Here is a 15,229-nt window from a genome sequence, read left to right on the forward strand (position 1 = left end):
GTATAATAATTATACAGCCAAATATCAATATATCCGTAAACGAAGGAGTGTCTAATAACTGTACAGTCAAATTACACAGCATGTCTAAGGAGAATGAATTATTAATAGTAATTGTAAATACAATGCAGCACACAAATTGCTTAAGGCATGCCTTCCACGTTCCAGAGGGTGTTGGTTACTATTATCCATTAACATGACATTTCCAATGAATATGTGGGAAATGACTCGAGAGACTACTAGTAGTGTGTTTTCTAACAGTGTTAAATAAATGAAAGTTTGCTAATGAGCCGTTAGCTATAGATCAAGCCTGCAAGCAAAGGTTTCTGACAGTAGCGAATACCTTCTGTGACATATCACCGAACGGTAATAGCAATGTGTGCAGTTTTAATTTTAATTAGACATTAAACATTAGTGTGGAAATTGCTCTTCACCAACTTTAATTGTATGGACAGACTTCGGTGAGCAGATATTATGAATTGTTAAACAGTGTTCATTTTTGACCAACTGCCATGAAGACATTCCCTCAGACATAAATAACACAAACGTGCAGGGCATAAATCTTTAGGATTAGAGAGTGGAAACTGGAGGGAAATGATGAATTTAGAGTACTAACATCAGAAATTTACTGGGTAAACAAGGTGAAAATAATGGTGGACAGAATAAGAGTGGAAGACTGCTGTAGCAAAGAGATTTTGAGGATGAGGAAACAATGCTGAGTAACGAGATAACTTCAAGAGTAAAAGGTGTTGTGGTATGAAGATAATAATATAATTGGTTTTACGTTCCACTAACTACTTTTACGGTTTACGGAGACGCCGAGGTGTCAGTATTTTGTCCTGTAGGAGTTCCTTTGAATGCCCGTAAATCTACCGACACGAGGCTGACGTATTTGAGCACCTTCAAATGTCATCAGATAGAGTCAGGTCCGAACCTGCCAACTTGAGCTCAGAAGGCCAGCGCTCTACCGACTGAAGCAGATGATCATCTCAGAATGTAAGACCAAAAGATCATTACTACGAATTCCATAACATAAGCAGAAAGGTGACAATAAAGAAAGGCAAATAGAAAAGGTAGAAGTATGGTAGCGTAGCGTAACGAACTTGGCTACAGTACTCGTCTTCTGCCCTCAAGATTGCATGATCAAATCTCGCTACTGCTAATTGGCATTTAAGGATGTTTAAAAGCGAGAGATCCGTGTCAGTAGACCAGTACGAGAATGAGAAACTAGTTTCAGGGCTAAATCGTAGCATCTCTTAAGATCTAAAGCAATTTGAAGGGACGCTGAGCACATAGAAGTATCATCATCATCGTCGTCGTCATCATCATCAAATTATTAAGTCACAATTGTAGGTCAGGTGGAAAAGACTGAGAAGTAGCAAAACTCAGATATTTGGGAATCAAATTCCGGCACGACCATCCTAATAACTGTTCTCCAGTTAATTCAAGACTCTTAAACCTGAGCGCGGGAATACTCGACACCTCGCTTCAATTGCACCGTCTATCATAATCAAATGATAGCCGTGTGGCTATAATTACATCATACACCCCGAATGCTGCTGAATGTGTATTTAATACTCCACTTGGAGGGTATATTTCCGGTCCAGGAAGCCAAGAATAATGGCCGAGTAGATTAGTCGTGCCGCCCACATGACACCCTGTAGGCCTTCGGGCTGTGCAACGATCATTTGGTAGGCCAGTGCTTTTTATAGGTCACTTACTTTAGCCGGGCTGAGTGGCTCAGACGGTTGAGGCGCTGGCCTTCTGACCCCAACTTGGCAGGTTCGATCCTGGCTCAGTCCGGTGGTATTTGAAGGTGCTCAAATACGCCAGCCTCGAGTCAGTAGATTTACTGGCAAGTAAAAGAACTCCTGCGGGACAAACTTCCTGCACCTGGGCGTCTCCGAAAACCGTCAATAAGTAGTTACTGGGATGTAAAAGCTATAAATGACTATTTGTTATTATTATTATTATTATTATTATTATTATTATTATTATTATTATTATTATTATTATTATCCCTTTGCTGGCGGGACCTAGTGTTTACAGTGAACTATGTCTTCTGGTATGGGCTAGAGCAATCTTGTTACTTTCATTGATCAGTCTCAGCTTTTTTGTTGGCTTTGACAAAATGAAATTGACTGACGTATGAGTGATGCTATTAATGCCATTCCTTCTGCAGCCAGTCCCTGCTATGAATGGTGTGAAAATATTGCTCATAGGGTCGGTTGGTGCATGCATTCCAGTGGGCTTGGCAGACTGATATGTAATAGCAACTTCTGGTTCGGTGAGGAAAGCAACGGGAAACTACCTCACTCCTCATTTCCCTAGTAAGCCTCTTCAGTGATGCCTAGGCCACCTATTCCAGCTGATGGCGGAGCTGTTGAGGATCCAACCAGCCTTCGGGCTGAGGATTAAACATGCATTATGATTATTATTATTATTATTATTATTATTATCATTATTATCGTTACCTACTTAGCTTTCTAGAACAAATAAACCTCATTGAACGGATTCTCCAGACACCCCATCATAATGTATGAATTTCCCCAGCTGTGACAAAATCCGTCAGCCTTGTCGTAATAATAATAATAATAATAATAATAATAATAATAATAATAATAATAATAATTTTATGTCCCACTAATTACTCTTTAGGTTTTCAGAGACCCATAGGTGCCAGAAATTTTACCCCGCATTTCTTCTTTTACGTGACAGAATATCTTCCGACACGAGGCTGGTGAATTTGAGCATCTTCAAATTCCGTTGAAATGAATCGGAATTGAACCCGTCACCTTAGGCTCGGAAAGCCATTACCACCTGAGTCACTCAGCCCAGTACAGTAATATAATTTGCTTAACCCTTTGCAGATAAAAATATTTTTAAGGATTCTAAACCATGTTTTTCGTTTGCTTCTATCAATAATATAACGCAATATTCGTATATTCTCCTTTACGTGGCAAGGGTGTAAAATCATTCATCATAGATTTAGAGAACAGTAGTCTTCCTAAAACAACCTATAGTAGATAAATTAGCCTTTGGAGCAATGTAAATGCGTTAGAGTATTATGAAAAGTGCTACTTATAGGGTCAGCTGTCCTGCATAGCACTTTCTGGCAAGGTAAAGAAAGAAATGGCAACCCACCTCACTCCTCATCCTGCCTAGTGCGCCTCCATTTGACATCGCCTTCGCTTTATACGGTGACCATACAACCACATAACTTTTGGTGGTGTTATTTGGTGTTATTTGAGGATGCAACCAACCTTCGGGTTGATAACTAACTAACTAACTAACTAACTAACTAACTAACAAACAAACAAACAAAAAACAGACAGACAGAGTAATCCACCGACAAGTCAGATATAAGTATGTGAACTATTTTTAGCTGCAGATACAATATAATTAAGATTTCATGTTATTACAATATTAAATTTCCTAACTTTTCCACCTGCACGGTATGCATTCGACCTTAACATGCCAGATTATCTTGCATTAAAGGAGAATCGTTCTTACTGAGGTCAAAATCAGCATTCCTACAGCATCCTGGTATAAGCTTGTCTTTGGTGATAAAAGAGTTCGTAAATGATAATAAATAGGCTTTAAAATATGTAAGAAGGGTGCTAAATTATTCTGCCTGGGACCTGTAATAGGTAAAATATATTCTAACCGTTGAAAATACTAACAGAACCCGGGGTGCCAGAATTTTGCCCCCGCGGGAGTTCTTTTATGTGCTGGAAGTGAACTACAGTGAGTTGTCGCATTTAGACACCCTCAAATTCCAATAACCTCAATCAGGATTGAACCCACTATTTTCGGAACAGAAGGTCAACGACTAACCGACCACGTTACTTATGTCAGCACACGAAGCTTATTAAGCTTCTTAAAATTAATTAAGCTTAATTTGTCCATTCTTCAACCGCCAGTAAATATCAAAGTCTATCGAAAATTGCTGTGCATTTTCCCTTTTCCAGGTTCGTAATTTGGAAACCCCATGAAGCATGCGGTCCATTTTGGGTCTTGCAATTTTTGGATAGCCAAGTAAGCCAGGAGTTAATTTCCTTTTTCCGGACGAGTTGGGCGTGTGGTTAGGGGCGCGCAGCTGTGAGTTTGCATCTAGGAGATGGTGGGTACGAACCCCACTGTCGGAAGCCCTGAAGATGGTTTTCCGTGGTTTCCTATTTTCATACCAGGCAAATGCCGGGCCTGTACTTTAATTAAGGCCACGGCCGCTTCCTTCCCACTCTTAGCCCTTTCCTATCCCATTGTCGCCATAAGACCTACCTATGTCGGTGCGACGTAAGGCCAATTGTCAAAAAAATCCTTTATTTTGATGTACGGAGTGTAGGGCTGATCCACACTCCCATCGCAACGTTGTCCGGAGAAGCGTAGTGGAATACTGTTCTTGTGCAAACATTTTAGCTTGTGTAAAGATGGCAATGAATGTTATTGTCACTAGGCGTCGCAAATTCTTTGTGAGTCTTCCAGCCAGCCTTATTTTAGCATTCTTTATTATAAATAAGGCATGGATATAGACAGCAATGAAGAAGATTCCAGCTTTCTTGAACGAGTCCTCAAAGTCCTCCTCCCCACATTACGTATCTCTACGTTAGCTTGCATAAGTAGCAGGAGTGTAGTCCTTTAGGGCCCGGTTGTATAAAGACATCTGACTGGAGATCAATTAAGAACTTAGTTCTGAAAATGAACTGAGATTACGACTTCATCGCGTTGTATAAAACTGAACTCGGTTTACACATGTGTAGTTCAAATGTAATCGGGATTCAAAAAATTGGACGTGGCAACACCGCAAAACAAATGAAATACGAAATAGCTCGGCCCGTTGGATAATACTTAAATAGTGGGATTGACCTGGCCGTGACTGTCAAAATATGAAATACGAAATGTCGAAGAAGGAGAAGAAGATAATATTGTAATCTCGCGAAGTAAACATGGAAGGAACTTCACACAGAAAGAAAAGGGCGATCTGGTGGATATTGTACTATCAAGGTACAAACATATAATATATAAAATAAAAGAACCTATATGGTGACATCAAAGTTGAAAGAGAAAGCCGTTGACTTGTCAATGTTAAAGAGCTCTCCAACAACCATTTGAAAACTTACTGTAGCATAAAACCTAAGAGTTGTTAGGAACATACACATGGGCGACAGGGGATAATTTATTTGACTAGGTTTTTGTAGTGTGTCCCTTAACTTTAGTTCCAGTCGTTCCACAACATCTTTCGATAAACGAAATCTTATTTTGAACATTTCACACAATTCAATAATCGGATTCCGTCTGTGCCGAAAGACGCGAGGAGCTCGTTGTAAAATCAACTCTTCATCAGGCGAAAAGTCGGAATAATCCGACATCCCTGCTAAAGAAAATATATATGCTTTGTTTTGTAAACTTGAAACATAATAGAAAACTAAGTAAGAACATGTTGGTATAGCAGTAGGCTATTGTTTATATGATATTCACATAAACTCACTTCTGAAAAAATCGAGCGATCTTTAGCATTATTTAACTACTAGCATTCAATATATTTGTAACGCACCTCAATATTATTAAGGTACGGTATTCTTACGCATATACGATACAAGGAAACACTTCTCAAGTCTTCAGGTCTAGTTCAATGTTTAATGTGAATGATAATGATCTAAGTTCAAGGAGATTAACCGACGAATATTCGGCAGTCAAATCTGAACTTAGATCAAGACGAGATGATCTTAGGTTAGCGTTTATACAACGGAAAATCGAAGTTCAACTTGACTGGCAGCCATTTTTCCTCTTTAAACTCAGATCAAAAGTTTTATACAACCGGGCCTAGAACTTCTACTGGCCATGCACAATGTCCTTCGGGACAGTAATGCGGGCAACAGTTTCCTCAGGAAAATTGGGAATTTACCAATTTGGGCTTAACCCCTCCCCACCACCCAGCTACAAATTTCAACTTGATATTTTCATGACGAGTAAAAGTATCTTCTGAGAAAGATATCTTCCAGGAGATCGTGTTGCTGGGCGTCCAATTATTGAGAGTCACTAATATGATTCTATCCACCCATCGAGACAGCGTGATAGCTTTTGGCAATAATCTTAACAAATTTCAAATATAAACACAGCTTACATGTAAATTTAGAGAACAGCTTATCTTAAAGTGGTCATAATTCTAAGTCGATAGAGCTGAAAATGTAACCGATCTCGGGACTCGAACCCGAACGCCCTGCTCTCCGAAAAAATGCATCAACGATTCCGCTGGGTCGAACATTGCACAAGTCACAATCCGTTCTTTGATGATTAATTGGCTGAATAACTTACATCTTCTGGGCAACGGATCGATTCTCATAAAAACTTATTTTCTGGCAACGGCTGACAGAGAGCAATGTGGGGTAACGTCAAGTGATTTCATTTCAGTCCTTCCTCAGCAAGTGTCTCCAAAGTCAGGCAATTGAATATGGGAAAGCTTAGTGTGTCTGTCTTGTGCACTGGTCGTCCTAGCGGAATGGTTAACAATCCGTCCGGAAAGCGGGGCAATCGGGTTCAAGTCCTGAGAACTGTCATATTTTCAACCCTTCCATATATAAAAAAATATTAAGTCGATTACAGTGTCCTGTATTGATTTCAGGACAGTTACCTTAATTCGCACACTGCAACGTTACACCAAAAATGTAGCTTGGATCATAAAATCTAGTGTTACTTTTAAGAAAATCGGAGTATATTTCACCTGAGTGCATAAAACACAATGGAACACAATCAGTGGGCATAACATTCTGCTGTCACTGGTTACTCTTTTAGTATGCAACCGTGGAGGCAAGTTACTGTGAAGTAGTTTACTAAAAACTTCTATGTAATTTGTTTCCCTCTCAAATGCACAAGTTTTAAGTGGAGCGAGGCGGGGTGGATCGTTGTAGGTAGCTCGTACTTCGAGGTTGGTGAGTTATGTTGTAATTGCGAGTACACCCTGAATTAAGAAACGAAGTATATGGATAGAACATTTATTCCAACCAACCGTCTGAACAGAAATGTATAAATAGAGTGAACCATCTCTATGAGGAGATCATTCGGGACAGGAAGAGTTGCCCGTTGCAGGGGAGAATCCCCTAGTCAGAGGTTGCACGGTATACTGTAAATAATAATGTTATTGGCCGTACGTCCCACTAACTACTTTTTCGGTTTTCGGAGACGCCGAGGTGCTGGAATTTTGTCCCGCAGAAGTTCTTGTACGTGCCAGTAAATATACCGACACGAGACTGACGTATTTGAGCACACCTGCAAATACCACCATACTGAGCCAGGATCGAACCTGCCAAGTTGACGTCAGAAGGCCAGCGCCTCAACCATCTGAGTCACTCAGCTTAGCACGGTATATTGTTAAAAATAGTTAACTGGGTTCGCTGTGCCAAGAGGGCAGTGGTTCGATACCTACAACTTTTTAATATACCCTCACAACATTAGAGTACGCCATAAATGTACAATCTATGGTACTGAAATTGCTTTGCATACGCTACACTGATATATTGCCTGCTCTAGATCTACATGTATGGGTTATAGTCCATAGAACACACCATGACTACTTTAGTCCTCTGCTCATGTGTTGTACAATACCGAGCATTGCATGCTCCATAGAACATACTGGGCCGATTGCAGAACCGATGACTAGTTTTAAGCCTTAGACAACGTCTACCTAAACAACGTCTAAATCGAGCACGATCTTCCATTGCATAAACAATGTCCAGTCAATGTTTAAGTAGACATCGCTTAAAGTTTCAATATTGATTTGAAAATGGAGATAGAAGTATCTTTCATGCAACTCTTCGCTTGTCGCAACCAATGAAATTCGTCGGTGCGCGCGCCGAACGCCAGTCAGCTGTTTGTTTTCCTACACATTACGCCACCGCACGGGGAAGTGTAGCTTTGATTATAGCGTTGTTACGGCGAGTGTAATCTACTCATAAATACGGTAGCTTCGACGAAGGGAAAATGAAGCAATAGTAATGTGTAACCGAATGTGTTATACGGCCCATATAGATGTAGCTTGCATTCTGGAGATCGTAGGTTCGAAACGCATCATCGGGAGCCCTGAAGATCGTTTTCCGTAGTTTCCCTATTTTTACACCAGGCAAATACTAGGGCTGTTATTATGGCTATGGCTCTTCTTCCGCAGTCCTCTTTAAACAATAATCACCACCATCACCACCACTTGCCTTTTCCTATCTGATAGTTGCCGAAAACTTATACGTTTATATGTATAAAAAACCATACAACCTACTTTTTAGTTTTCACCATTATGTGGGTTTACTTGGCAGTAAATACAAGTGAATCCCTCCCGGTTGATTTAGGCCTATGTGACAGCCCTGTGACGATCGGGACACGTAACTCTGATATGTATGTAAATAGTTGAAGTGACCTATAATTCCATGGAAATTGCTCCATGTATATAATAAAATATATCGGTTTCCAAGAATTTTATTCAAGTTGACAGTTACCGGACTGTCCCTTTGTCAGTCTCAAGAAACAAGTCTCTCGAAAAGCGAAACCTCATTTTAAGATCTCTATCTCCCCATACATGTCAAACGAATTGATGCGATTTAGCAGCGGGCGACCCACAGAGAGGCCGTCGGACTAACATTTCTTCCCGGAATCGTCTCAACATGATAATACAAATTACATGTTTCATGGCACATAACCCCTGATTGTGATTCACTCTTCTCATTTGAGGTTAAACAGTGTTTAAACATGACCGGTTGAACATCGGTTTTAGACAGTGTCTACGTGACAAATAACGTCTCTTCAATGCGGCAGCCATACTTAGGCATTGTTTAACCGTAGACATTGTCTAAATACCGTTTCTGCAATCGGTCCAACATGTCTAGTATAGACATTCATTCATCTACTTAGGCATTGTTTAACCGTAGACATTGTCTAAATACCGTTTCTGCAATCGGTCCAACATGTCTAGTATAGACATTCATTCATCTACATCGTTGTCACCTGCCGACTCAGATTCTTGACCTGCACTGCCATGTGTGTATTTAACGCTCCCGACTTCTCCGCTAGATAGAGTATATCCTAGTCGAGTATTTCAACGATTGCTGGAAACAAAATATTTGCCAGAAAGTGGACGTAGCACAGGTATAAGAACGCTAGTTTAAAACTATGTTCAAGTTTCCTACGAACTCGTTATAGATCGATTAGTCCACGCAGTCTGTGCACTGTGAGATTAGATGCATTCAGTTAAGACTCTTTTGATTTCTTCATGTTTTCATCGTTTGTAGACCACTGTCGCAGCATTCGTAATTGAATCCTGGACAATTACTATTTCTCCTTGGGGACCCTGAGAGCTTTTTCCGTTTCATTCAAATCATCTCCCGCAGCAATCTGTAACTCGAGAACTTCTCCTGGTTGGAGTTTATACTGTCGACTGGAAATTTCAGTAACTCAATCCCGAGAGTTCTGCAGTCGAAAAGTTGAAAAATTCGACTCTTAATTAGACAGCGCTTTTATGATTATCAGAGGCATATAGTGAAATTTACTGAACTGCGTTCCGAAGGTAAAGCCTGGATATGTATTGTCGTACTTCCTAATCTCAATGAGTTCTCCTTTCGTCATTCCTTGGTTGTTCTCCTTGGAGGTGGATGATCTTCACAATGTAGATGGCTACCAAAGACGCTAAACATTACTCGAGACTGTGAAAAAATAATGTAAAATGCACTATTTATTGAAACATATTTTCAATTCAACTTCATTATTTAGTTATAAATTTTGAAAAGCATTTTCAATAGAATTCATAAATTTCTAAACATTTAGCACAGATAAACTTTTCTAAATCGATGCAATAAATGTCAATAATAATTTCCAATGACAAAAATACGGCAATAGCATTGATTGAATAGAACAGTACTCAAGTTTGAAACGTACCTAAGTAACCACAGAGTAGAACTCCTGTCAATTACAGAGTTAATCCTGACTAGAAGTAATGTCAAATTCTGCACTGAACATCAGAACTACGTTTCGACATATAATGACGCTCTTTTACCCTTAAATCAATTATCAGGGCTCAGTTGAAATTTCTGCCACAGTATACTGGAACTAGGGAAAACTTTTATATGTGATGACGACGATGTGAAAAACATGGAGTTTTCTTTGTGATATCTTCTTATTATTATTCTTCTAACACCGCTTTTTTTCCCCCACGCCTGTGAGGGAAGGAGGTACAAACTGTGTCGCGCATGCGGATGTAGCTCTGTTTTACGACCGGATGCCCCTCCTGACGCCAACCACATTTGGAGGATGTAATCATTATTGCGTGGTCTGTGGTGGTTGGCAGTGTGGTGTGTTGTCTGAGTATGAAGAGGAGAGTGTTGTAACAAAGACAAAACCCAGTCTCCGAGCCAGAATAATTAATCAGACGCGATTAAAATCCTCGACCCAGCCGGGGATCGAACCCGAGATCCCCTGAACCTAAGGCCTCAACGCTGATCATTCAGTCAAGAAGTCGGACATTCTTTGTGATATCTGAAGAGTTCAAAACTGAGTGAAGTAGTTCCAATTAAAGCTTCAAAGTTTCATGAGTCAGCTGTCTCCCAAATGTACACTATAAACCAAATCAAATAAAATCAAACCAAACCCCATGGCGCAACAGCCCTGATGGGCCATGGCCTAGCAAATGATCGCTGTTCAGTTCGAAGGTCTGCAAATTACAAGGTGTTGTTTGGTCAGCACGACGAATGCTCTCGCCCATTATTCTTGGCTTTCTAGACCGTGGCCGCTATCTCACCGTCAGATGGCTCCTCAAATGTAATCACGTAGGCTGAGTGGACCCCGAACCAGCCCTCAGATCCAGGTAAAAACCCTGTCCTGGCCGGGAATCGAACCCGGGGGCCACCGAGTAAGAGGTAGGCACACTACCCCTACACCGCGAAGCCGGCAAAAATGTATACCATAAGATTATTAAAATAAATTGTTACCAGGTGATAATTTTGTTTTACATTTACATCAGGAAATTACTGGACTAATGATGTAATGCATACGTGACACGTTCTTTCCCCCTGAATGAAAACCAATTGTGAAGCACTATCATCACTCTGCAATGGCTTGCAAATAAATTACACCTTATCGTGGTAGCACTCTGTAGATAAGAAAGTTTATAGAGGGTAAGTCAGCTAAGATGATCGCCTCAAGTAACTCAACAACCACTGCAGATATCGAAAATCTGTTTTCAATTTTGGTAATTTATTTATTTATTTATTTATTTATTTGACAATATGAAGGTACACAGGCCTAAGCCAAATGTTTCTTCTTGACATATCAGATTTAAACTCAAAATCCATCAATAAGAAGAAGAAGAAGAAAGCAAATAAACAGAATAAGACCACAGTTGAAGATTAAAAATTACAAACGAAAAATGCATAATTATAAGACTACAGATTAGTCATAGAAAATTACTAAACAAATTAGAAAAAGAACCCAAAAAAATATGAGTACCCAGTATTCCAGCAAAGAGAAATTCAATAATGATTGCGATTTAGTAAAACTTTCCTTTATTTGCTTATTGAACAAGCTAGTGCCAGCGAATAAATCAACTTGTGCACCAATTGTATTAAAAACCGTTAATATTTTAACTAACGGTGAATTAGAATAATGAACTCTCTAGGTATTGGGATGTAAAATAATGTTCACTGTTGTTATTTTACTTGTGGTACATGGAAAAAAGATGAAACTAAGTAATTCTTGACTGTCAATTTTTCCATTTAAAATGTTCCTCGATATCTGTAAGGAAATTGGTGTTTGTCTGCTTTTCAAAGACGTGAAACTGAGCAAATTAAAAAGATTGGGTTGAAATGTCCAATGGACAAAATACATTAAAAGTTTTGTATTACAAATATCATAGAAATGTGTTTTGTACCGTCTCAATGTAACAAATTTGGTCCTTATAAAGGGAGTCCCAGATTACTGATGAGTATTCTAATTTGCTTCGTACTAAGGTTGTATACAACTTAACAATTATTTCCTGTTGAGTAAATAATTTGGAGTTTCTAACAACAAAACCAAGCATATTTTTAGCTAAACTCATGAATCTTGCAATATGGCTATTATAAGTTAATCTGGTGTCGAAAATAATTAATTACCCAGCCGTAGGCCTTTGCTGGCAAGATGTAGTGTTTACAGTGCGCTATATCTTCTGGTATGGAATAAAACTGTTACTTTCATTGACCTGTCTCAGTCTTATACTTGGCTTTGACAATATGAAAGTGGCTGAGGTATGAGTGACGCTAGTAATGCCAATTCTTATGCAGCCGGTCCCTGCTATGAATGGTGTGAAAATGTCGCTCATAGGGTCGGTTGGTGCACGCATTTTTGTGGGCTTGGCAGACTGATGTGCAATAGCAATTTCTGGCTCGGTGAGGAAAGCAACGGGAAACTACCTCACTCCTCATTTCCCTAGTACGCCTCTTCATTGACACCGATGCCATCTATGACAGCTAATGGTGAACCTGTTGAGGATCCAACCAGCCTTCGGGCTGAATACCCAACATACACAGATGGTACTATTCGTGTGAATCGCTAACCAGGGATTTCAGGACGTTTGCTCCACTCTGCTAGGTCCATCCATCGCAAAATCCACTGGATGCCCAATGTACAGTGAAGAAATAGTCCACAATACATGTTCGTCCATCGTACATACATCCGATCAGTTAGGTGCCGCCACCGTGCCATACCACGTGCTCGGTTCGCCCGGATGGACGTGGGTTCGAATCCCCGTCAGGAAGTCGTAAAATGTGTGTGTATGTTTAGTCCTCAGCCCGCGGCTGGTTGGATCCTCAACAGCTCCGCCATCAGCTGTCATAGATGGCCTAGGCATCACTGAAGAGGCGTACTAGGGAAATGAGGAGTGAGGTAGTTTCCCGTTGCTTTCCTCGCAGAGCCAGAAGTTGCTATTACATATCAGTCTGCCAAGCCCACTGAAATGCATGCACCAACTGACCCTATGAGCAATATTTTCACACCATTCATAGCAGGGACTGGCTGCAGAAGGATTGGCATTACAAGCATCACTCATACCTCAGTCACTTTCATTTTGTCAAAGCCAAGGATAAAGCTGAGACAGATCAATGAAAGTAACAAAATTGCTCTAGCCCATACCAGAAGACATAGTACACTGTAAACATTAGGTCCCGTCAGCAAATTTAAGAAACGAAATTTCCACTTCCGGAGGTGCACATGCCCTGACGTTCAATCAGCCTACACCAAAAATGGCATACCAATTTTGTGCAGAAACGAAAATGAAAATGTGTTCATCACCACTCTGAAAGCTGCGTTATAACATTCAGACGCTTTGACTTTTTATGGTCGGGGATACAACCGGGGAGAATGACCAGTACTTCGCCCAGGCGGCCTCACTTGCTATGTTGAACAGGGGCCTTGTGGAGGGATGGGAAGATTGAATAGTAGAGGCAATGAAGAGGGAACGAAGCGGCCGTGGCCTTGAGTTAGGTACCATCCCGGCATTTGCCTGGAGGAGAAGTGGGAAAACACGGAAAACCACTTCCAGGATGGCTGAGGTGGGAATCGAACCTACGTCTACTCAGTTGACCTCCTGAGGCTGAGTGGACCCCGTTCCAGCCCTCGTACCACTTTTCAAATTTTGTGGCAGAGCCGGGAATCGAACCCGGATCTCCGGGGGTGGCAGCTAATCACGCTAACCACTACACCACAAAGGCGGACATTTTAATTTTTATTAAAGTATAATTTTATTCAGCCGGCCCCGTGGTGTAGGGGTAGCGTGCCTGCCTCTTATCCGGAGGCCCCGGGTTCGATTCCCGGCCAGGTCAGGGATTTTTACCTGGACCTGAGGGCTGGTTCGAGGTCCACCCAGCCTACGGGAGGAGCTATCTGACAGTGAGATGGCGGCCCCGGTCTACAAAGCCAAGAATAACGGCCGAGAGGATTCGTCGTGCTTACCCAGTAGCGTAGCCAGGATCGCCCAATGGGGGGGGGGGGGTTACAGTTACCATATTAAGATATAACATAATGAAACTGCTTGTGCGGGTCTGGTACGCGCATGTATGACTGTCATAAGGATACGCCCCAAGGGCTCTGAACTTTGGAGCGTGGGTTGGCGACCACGGGGCCCTTAGCTGAGTCCTGGCATTGCTTCCACTTACTTGTGCCAGGCTCCTCACTTTCATCTATCCTATCCGACCTCTCTTGGTCAACTCTTGTTCTTTTTCTACCCCGACGCTATTAGGTTTGCGAGGGCTAGGGATTCTTTCATTTTCACGCCCTTCGTGGCCCTTGTCTTCCTTTGGCCGATACCTTCATTACATTTGGCGCTTTGCTATACGAGGAATGGTAATTTGTGTGTCCAATTGAGAAGCTTTCTTGCTTGCTTGCATAAATATGTTTATGAACTCCTCTTCTGCGTTTCCTCTGATCTTGATAATTCTGTCCTCCACAACATTAGCATATGAAAATGCTTTTGCAATGTCCAACTCTTCACTTTGAAAAAATCTGCTAAGAAGAGCACTTACATTAAATACTTTATTTAGTATGTGTAGGGCATTAGTGCAGGCTTCTTTATTGTTCCATTGTACTATATTTTCAAGAACTGCAACGACGGCATCAAACAGTTCTAGAAATACTGCAATTGAGTCATGGCGCTCCACCCATCTTGTTAGACACAATGCTTTAAGCCTCGTTTTGTCACTTTCAGGAACAGTGGCATCTATCGATTCTTAAATGCATTTAACCTTTCAGGAAACCTAAGAAATGAACAAATATTCCCCACAGTACCCAAACAGTTTCTGACTCCTTGGATTGAGCATGCATGGGTTATAGTAAGATTGAGAACATGTGAGCTGCAGTGCACGTACAAAGCCAACGGGTGGGTCTCCCTTATTATCGCTTGGACGCCATTAAACTGCCTACTCATAGCGTTAGTTCCATCATATCCTTGTCCTCTTAAATAATTTAAGTTAACTCCTATCTTCTTAAGCACATCAATTATTTTGGCAGCCAAACCTCTTCCAGAGGCGTCAGTGATCGGTATAAACTGGAGGAAGTCCTCCCTGAGTGTCTGAGAGTCAGGGTTGACATACCGAACACAACGTGACATTTGTTCCATTCCAGAAATGTCACTTGTCTCATCGGCCATTATAGTGAAACACTGTGATCTGTTCACTCTGCGCACGATGTTTTCAACAATAAAGGCATTGCATACGTGAATGATCTCGTT

At 41.0% G+C, this 15,229-nt stretch overlaps 1 protein-coding gene across 1 annotated transcript in view; it reads left to right on the forward strand.

The window, feature by feature from the left end:
- The window catches only part of GABA-B-R2 (gamma-aminobutyric acid type B receptor subunit 2), an 853,882-nt gene that overhangs the window by 723,929 nt on the left and 114,724 nt on the right, over positions 1-15,229 (forward strand). The gene's annotated exons all lie outside the window — the stretch shown is intronic.

The sequence above is a fragment of the Anabrus simplex genome, chromosome 2 (assembly GCF_040414725.1).
Source record: "Anabrus simplex isolate iqAnaSimp1 chromosome 2, ASM4041472v1, whole genome shotgun sequence".
NCBI classification, from domain to species: domain Eukaryota; kingdom Metazoa; phylum Arthropoda; class Insecta; order Orthoptera; family Tettigoniidae; genus Anabrus; species Anabrus simplex.